We start from the raw sequence: 8,874 nt of genomic DNA, 5'->3' as shown, positions 1-8,874 counted from the left end.
CACTTCAACTTCCTTGCTATCAAAATAGTATTGGAATTCGTCTCCCAGAATCCATTGTATGCCATGAAGGAGAATGGCACTCTTAGTCTTAAAGTCTATTTTAGCATTTTTCTATGATTACCTTGATGAAAGCCATCAGTCTCTACCTGCAAATTAAACACATATGTTTCCATTTTGTTTGGAGGATGAGAAGTATAGTATTGGTAATTGTGAATATCTTACTAGTATTTGGAGACATGTTTATTGCCATCATTATATCTACTCCCTATGCCATCATTTGTAATGAGTTTCTGGAGAGGATCCTACTCTGCCATGTATAAAATCTTCCCTTATTATGATCAAATTGTGTATCAATTATGCACTCTCCACTTGTTTCAAATATGAAACTTGTAAGTGTGTCTCCCTCTTTGTTTATTTCTCTATATACGTGGTTTAAAGAGAGATTTTTCATTTGACTTCATTTCAATTATCATTGAATTTTCATTTATCTAAAATTTTCACATTCATACTGTTTATAATTTTGGAGACTTTTGGAGAACTAGAACCAGACCTAGGCCTTCACTTTCATTTTAGATAATGAGTATTAATTTACTCTTGTACATTTCTAATTATACATCTAACTTTTCATTTCTAATTATACATCTAACTTTTCATATTTTTGGTTTCTTTCTAAAGCTATACTCAGTTTTAATTTGAACCATCTAGATTTGAGATATTTAATTTGACTTATTTTCTTAATGTGGTGAAATTAAGTTTGCTAATCTCATTAACAAATTGTCTTACCAACCTCCTTTCCCAACTTCCCATTGTCAAGTTTTGGGTATTTCTTCCCACTCTTGAGTTGGGTTGGGTTGCTGTCGATTTGATAGGTTTGTTTGGCTTGTCCGACTTTGTTCTTTTGGGGTCTGCACCCTTGCTTGGTCTGGTTAAAATTGATAGTCTCTGGCTATGTAAAGGGTCAGCACCCTAGTTAACATTGCTTTTTTAATAAAAAACAAATTGTCTTACATAATATGTTAAAAAAATTCTATAAATCTATAAAAACAATGAAAAATATTTAAGAACTCACGAAAAATAATAAAAATTAGTCAAATACAATATATAATATATATATATATATATAAATTTATTTAATCTATATGATATATTTGTGTCCATGATTATTTTCATTTATCTATAATTAATTAAATATTTTTAATGAAATAATTTCAATAATAAAATGGTAAATTGTTATGCACTTTAGTAAATAAATAATTTATTTCAAAATAAAATAATATATATTATTGATTAAAGTATTAAGTAAAAGGATTGATTTCATAAAATATTGGTTGAGATGAATGTATTTAATATATCTATACTAACATATTGTGAGAAATGCTCTTGAGGATTTTTTGATGGTAGATGAAGAATCATCTGATATTTTTCATTCCACTTATGCCCGTATATTAGTTGATATAGATGTTTCTAAAGGGTTGCCTACTGAGATTTTACTCAAATCTTCACTGGGCAGTTGGGTTCAAACTTTGGACTATGAAGGGATTCCCTTTAGATGTAGAAGATGCTTTAAAATGGGCCATGTTGTGGCTCAATGTGGTTTAGAGAAAAAGACAATGATGGCCTCGTGGTGGTAAGGTGCATCTGAACAATACTATACAGTTGTGAAGAAATATGACTCTCAAGTTGAAGGTCTTGTGGTGTGCTCTCTGAAGGTTGAGGCTTCAAATGACGGGTTGGCTTCTTCCTTGGTTGCTTTGGCTCCAAATGGTGGGGTTGATGGTGCTAGTTTTCCTGTTGTGCCTAGTGTGCGGATTGTTCCTTAGGCGACTTCACCCTGTAATGATGCCTTGAAGGCCAACCATGGTGGTTCCAGTATCATTGCCTCGCTTGATTTTGGGTTTGGTGTTGATATTGTTGTTTTGATGGAAGGTCACTTTGCTGGCTTCCATTCTCTGACTGGTTGTGATCCTGCGGTTTGGCAGGGTAAGGCTGCGTTGGTGGAAGAGGGATGGATTACGGTTAAGGGTAAGAAAACAAAACATTTGAAGCCCTCTTTTGATATGACTCCATGTTCTCATAAGAGTAATGTAAAGTGTAAATCTTGATGCTTTTTGGTTCTAAGAGTCTAGGCTGGAGTTTTCAATGGTTAAGCCAAAACATATTGTGAAAGTTTATTACATAAATGAATTTTTTTTAAAAATTAAATAGAATAATTTGTAAGAATGAACATAATCAACCTACTAATAGTTTTTAATACTTAGAATGGCTAATTAATTGATAGAGTTGGAATATCATCCTTCATGCCTGCCACAACCAGGTTTTGATGGGAAGGAACCCACAAAAAATGATAGGTACTTCAAGGAGAAAGCAATAAACGAGAGTCACAACAATGGTGATTTTGAAGTGGGAATGAAAATAGAGGAAGAGACTCCAATTTGTTAAACATCAAAACTGTAGTTATTTGGTACTTTTAAGCACGGTGAATGTTTATTTCAGTATAGTTTGCACCACCTAGAATAAGAACTAGAAAGTCTTACAAAGAGATCATCTTAGTGAAGCAAAATGAATGAACAAAAGCAATGTAAAATCAATACAAGAGTTTAAGTAACCAAAACAAAGAGAATGGGATTGAACAATATGAGAAAGGCTTACAAAGAGAGCATTCGAGGAAAGTAAAATGAAAGAATAAAAGTAATAAAAGAAACATAAAGCAATGCAACATCGACACAAATGTTTAAGTAACCAAAATAAAGAGAATAGGATTGTCATTGGATGGTACTAAAAAGTCTTACAAAGAGAGCATGCAAAATGAAAGAACAAAAGCAATAAAAGTAACACAAAGCAGTGCAACATCAATACAAGTGTATAAGAGACCAAAAAATTAGCCATCTAGGGGAGTAAACTTTACACAAAGGATAGGTTACAATATCAAATATATCTGTTAAGTCCTACAAGGGAGGAATCATTGTATCAATCACTGTAAAAGGATTGTTGCACAATTTGATATTGGGTAAGTGCCACAGTCTAAGAGGTAAGCATGGTGGTGCAAGGAAGAAGCAATGCATTCCCTATAAAATCTTTCTTGAAATCCAAAGTCCATGTAACTATTGGATGGTGGTGCAAGGAAGGAGGAAAGACCCCCCTCTAGAATCTGTCTTGACATTCAAAGCCCATGTAACTCATGGATAGAGTTGCCTTAGTTTCTGTTGAGAACTTGTTGATGTGTGTTTTATGCACACAACATTTCAGAATAAAATACCAAGGTAATTTAACCTCTCTTGAACAAAATCACCTCAGATGCTAAGGGTAAGATCAATTAAAATGATTCCAAGGTTTCTACACGTCAGGTCTTGACGAGTGGGTAACTCAATGGTCGATGTGAATTGTTGTGTTCACTTGGGGACTTACACAAATGTTTGAATTATCTTCTTTGATCATGAAATATGTGGAATAGGTATGCTGACAACTTAGGATTTAGCAATGTAGTTCTGGACTTAGTTCTTACTAAAAAATGGGCAAAAGGAATAGGGTTCAGGAAATCTATTCTAAGCCTAGGAATGTAGGAAATGATGAACAAATTTACTGGAATCAAACTAGGCAAGCTCTCACAAACATGTATTGACATAAGCTTAGTGCAATCGTCTAAGGTATACTTATTGATTTTCAAACTATTATCATCACACATTGACACCATCCAAGTTGATGCTTGTCAAAGTATGCATAATAATTGAAGTTAAGATTACTTAATTTTCTAGTTGACCACACAAGGCGCACTTACCAATGACAAGAGGCTAGTGGTATGGATTAAGGATTCCACACAAATATATTCGACAAATATTTTATTCAATCTAACAAACATGAAAATAAATTGTAATCTAAAATTCTAATCTAACTTGGAAGAATTGAGAATCATGAATGCAAAGACAACATTTGAAGAGCAAAATCACGAACAAATTGAACAATGATTTAGATTCAAATAGCTGCAACATATACCAACAATTCTATAAAAACTCTCCCTTACAAATGAGAGACAATGAGGTATACATAAAGTCTCACACAAAATGGATGGCCAAGATTAAAACTAAATCAAGGGCACAAATCATGCCAACAAAACCCTAGAATTGCTCTAATTAGGGTTTACATAAAAAATGGTGCCAACAACATATGGCCCAATAAAAAGATGCCTAGTCATCAAAAAGAGAATCTTTTAGAAGATTCCTCCCTGCATCTCTCTCTCTCTCTCTCTCTCTCTCTCCTAGCATACTCCAAGAATCTAGCCAATACAAAATCTAATTCCTTAATGGAAATGCTAGGTAAGGTATCCTGCTGTAAATCAATCACGTCCAATGCATCCGAGCAAGCGTCCAAAGTGTTATCCCAATTTGGCATGAGATTCTGTGAACTATGAACATGAATCAACAAAGAGACCAAATCATCCACCTGACTCTTCTTTAAAGAGTCCAACTGACAAAAATACGTAAGTTTCATCTTGTCTCTTAATTCGGCTAAATGTAAACCACTAGCATCACTAACATCAACACCCAATAACTCCTCAATTGAGGCAAGGATCTTCAACTAAATATCCCGAATTGATCCTTCCATCTCTGTACAACTTAGGTGGGCATTCTCATAAGTTGATTTCTTCATGGCTAATGAGCAATATTAGCCATGAAAATCACATCTATCTCCATTGCACATAATATTCTCCCTGATCAATGTGGACTTGGGAATCTTCTTCAAAGCTCCGAGGCGTGGAATAGTCCTCTCCCAAATATGCTAAAATTCTTCCCAAACTCCCTCCAAAAATTGGATTGTAAACTTGAGCCATGTTTTCCTATCTGTAATACCCTAAAAATGGTCACCTAAACCATGGGCCCCTAATCTTGACAACATCACCAAGGTCCTAACCAAAGGCAATTAAATCAATCTTGAGCACCTAATTGATTAATTCTTCAATCATTAATGTCACATGACAAATTAATCACTCCGAATTAATTAAATATTTAATTAATTAAATCATTCCAAGAAAATCATTTTAAAACAATTATCATATTTATTTTATTAAATATTCTAATATATTTAATTAATTAATAAATTTTCCATTAAATCATCAAAAAAAGAAATTAATTGAAGAAAAAGAATTAAAAATTGAGAAAAGAAATTAAATGGAGATAATCTTGAAAATCAAATTAAAAATCTCAAAAAAGCAATTAAATCTCAAAATTGAATGAAATAAAGAATAAATCATTTTTGTTTTCTTCTGATTTTATCTTAATTTTAGTTCAATTTCCTTTAAAACTGAGAAAATCAACCAATCACATCAATTCACCTGGATTGTGCTTCTTTTTGGAAAATCTTGACCGCTCATCATCATTTGATCTCAACCATTGGTTTATCTGAATTTCCTATTAATTTAGGCTCTCATCTCCTAATCAAGGATCCTAGAGAATATATTGTTATTATGCTATTTTTGCTCTAGGTTCATTAAGATTTTGTATTGAGAATATTTACATATTAGTTATTGCATCTTTATTAAATCATTTAGCTTAATATTTATTCATAGCTTAATCATGTTAGCCTAATATTCATTAATCTTGCATATCTTGCATTTATCTAGCTTAATCTTGCATTCATTTAGCTCAATTTTGTACTCATATAGATTAAATCCTTCATTTAGGTGTTGTCTAGTCACTGGTATTGCATATAAAAATCTGAGAGCAAGACTAAACTCGAATCTACTAGAAGGCAATAGGCCGCTTTGTGATGGTTTGTTATTCATTGTTGATTGATTTACTAACCATGCATCTAATGACTTATTGAAGTGTTGTGTATTCCAAATACAGATACAAGTCCACTTTTCACACACACATTTTTGGCACCCACCATGAGGCTCGAACCCATGACTATAATATTTTTAATGTTTCTTGAACAAATTTAATGTTTGTTTTTTATAACTAACAAACATGTGTTAAATTTGCAAATAAAAATCTTTCTTTTTGCTTGTTCTTCTATGACAGTAAAAAATGATCTATGTTTGGAGGGCATAAATTTTTATTAAATCATTGGATCTAAACCAATTGTTTATATGTTGTTTCAAACCAAGTTTTCTACATTGTCACTGAAGAGATTTTCCTAATTTTCTTTGGTTTAAAAGTTAGGAATAACAGAGTGCAGTGCTATCATTTTACTTATTCTTTTGTGACAATAAAAAATGGTCTCTGTTCGGAGGGCATAACGTTTTATTGAACCGTTGGATTTAACTGAAGTTTTGGTATGTTAATTAAAACGAAGTTTTCTACATTGTCACCGAAGTGATTTTCCTAATGTGGTTTGGTTTGAAAGTTATTAATGACAGAGTGCCGTACTATCAAAACTGTCATAACTAGGATAGTCATAAAGAATGGAAATTCTTGTTAGATTAGTTTAATTTACATTTTTTATGCTAGAATTTTATTTTGATGATTTTTTTATATGTTATTTTGGCAACAAATTTTGGGCTTTTAATGTTTGCAGGTTCGCTTGACAAAGAATTCAATCATTAAACATATGCTTGCCAAAGACCATGAACTCAAACTATTGATATCTTTGTTTTGCAGGTGCCTCGAGAGATACAAACAAACATTCTGTCTTCTTAATCTTTTTAGGAACACTTCAATTCTATAAGGGAAAAAACTTTGTTTTACGTATTTTTGGGAAAAATATAGAGTAGGAGAGTATGCTCTTGTTCATTCGGACAATAAAAAATCCAGACCTTGAGGTTTTTTCTATTAGAGTTTGAGATCTGTTGATACCTTTAGAGGGCCTCTCGAGAAGCCCTAAGGCTCGGTGAGAGGGAACGACCAAGTAAGTCCGACCAAAGCCAGGAATCCAACTCACTATAATAAAATGCTTTTGGGGTGAAAGTCCCAGGAGACGAAATAATCGGTGGCACTGCTTCATTTATGAGGAGTGTCTCATGTTGAGCATCTTGTAGGGCCTTGCAGTCTAAATCTCGCTTGCGTGACTACATGGTTTCAACATCATGCTGGGTTTTGTATCTAAATCAGGCTTGCGTGACAGTCAGGTGGTTCTTCCGAATAGAACCCTTACTACAAACTTTAGGTTAGAAGCTACTCGACTCACCTCCGAAAGGAGGATAAACTTTGTGCAAGGGGATAGTTGGTTTCCCCCCCAAGATTATTTTCCATATCATGCCCTCATTAGCATTTGGAGTCAGCTAATACGGCATTGAGAATCCATTGCGTGAGACTCAACGATCGTATTCTGATTAGCTATTGGGTGTGTACCTATGTTGCGAGCAAAGGTTTTCCTTCTCAGCCAACTTTCATAGGGTTAGCGTGTTGTGCTTGCTATCATTTTACACCTATTGTTTGTTGTTCTTTTCATCTCCTTCAAACAATGAAACTTCTCATGTTTACCTTCAAGGGCTATCTCTTATGGAAATCCAAGTTAATGCCAATATTGATACAAGTTCCTCTAAAGATTTAAAAATCCCAGATCCTATGCCATCATGCACTCCAATTCCAAACTTACCCACACCAGAGAGTCCCACTCAAAATGCTTCCCCATCATGCCAAAATATGTAGATCTTCCAAGAGTCCCCTATGCCTATGAAAAATCCTATCCCTTCCTTAGAAGTGGTTCCATGTCAAGAGGATAATCTGAAAAATAAAAAAAACAAGTCCTATCATAAAAAAAGATCAAGACACAAAAAATCTCCAATCCTATCCAATGGTTGAAAAAGATCCTACCTCCTTAGAATCCCATGATGATCCCTTTATACCTTTCCATTTCTTCCAAGATGAACTCCTTCCATCTCAAGAGCAAAACATCTTTACAAATCCCATTCGTAATCCACTTCTTAAGCAAGATCATGATGTCTCTTCCACCTTTTCAAACGATCCTATTCAAAATGAAGAGTCAAACACCCTTCCTACTCTATCCAATGGTCCTCTTCCATGTTAGGATCAAATTATCCCTCCATATCCATGTCCTAGTCCTCCATATACACTCCAAGATCTCATTTCTTTTGATGATCTCATTATTCCTTCAATTGAAGAGCCCGTCATTGATCTTGATCCCACTCATGATCCTAGTCCCTCTCATGATTATAGAGATAATATGTTGTTGCAAGATGTTAATGAACCCCCCACATGCACAATGGGTTCCTCCACTTTGGTCTAGTCTGATTCACTTCATGATCCTATCATTCCCTACATTCCACTTCCACCTCATAATGGACTCACACCTTCTTTCCAAAGCAAAGTGTATCCTATAACTCAAAATATTTATAAAGGTAAAGGGGTAAATCTCCACAAGAAAGAACCCCTCCATATTAAATAAAATTTTAAAGGTCATGGCCTAAAGGACATTTCTCAAGATGTTGGTATCTCTCATAAATCCTACATTTCTCCAGTTAAATCCAAATACATGCCTTCTCCTTCGCCCCTTCCATCCATTCTAGGTCCCTATATCCCTTCGTCCCTTATGCGGGATCAACAAAGGCACACATCTTCGAGTACCTTCCATCCATTTAAAAGAACTCCATATCATTCCTATCTATCCACGCATCTCCCTCCAAGCATAAAAGTCATAAATCAAGCAGTCCACATGTATTCAAGGATCAATATGTCCCATCTAATAGACATGTCAAAACAAAGAAAAATATGATCCAAAAACAAGAAGAAAAATACAAAATGCCACAAAGGCTCACAAAGAAAGAAGAAAAGTCAAAATTTATATGGGTTCCTAAGGCACTTGTACAAGCAATACACTCTAAGGAACTACAAAAGCATGAAAAATAAAAAACCATGTGGATCCCTAAGGGGCTGCTTGAAGCACAAAAGTCTAAAGAAAAATCAAAATTGGCATCCAAAA

Source organism: Cryptomeria japonica, chromosome 7 (genome assembly GCF_030272615.1).
Source record: "Cryptomeria japonica chromosome 7, Sugi_1.0, whole genome shotgun sequence".
Classification (NCBI taxonomy): Eukaryota; Viridiplantae; Streptophyta; class Pinopsida; order Cupressales; family Cupressaceae; genus Cryptomeria; species Cryptomeria japonica.
The sequence above is the reverse complement of the archived record's forward strand: the minus strand, read 5'-3'. Positions refer to the sequence as shown.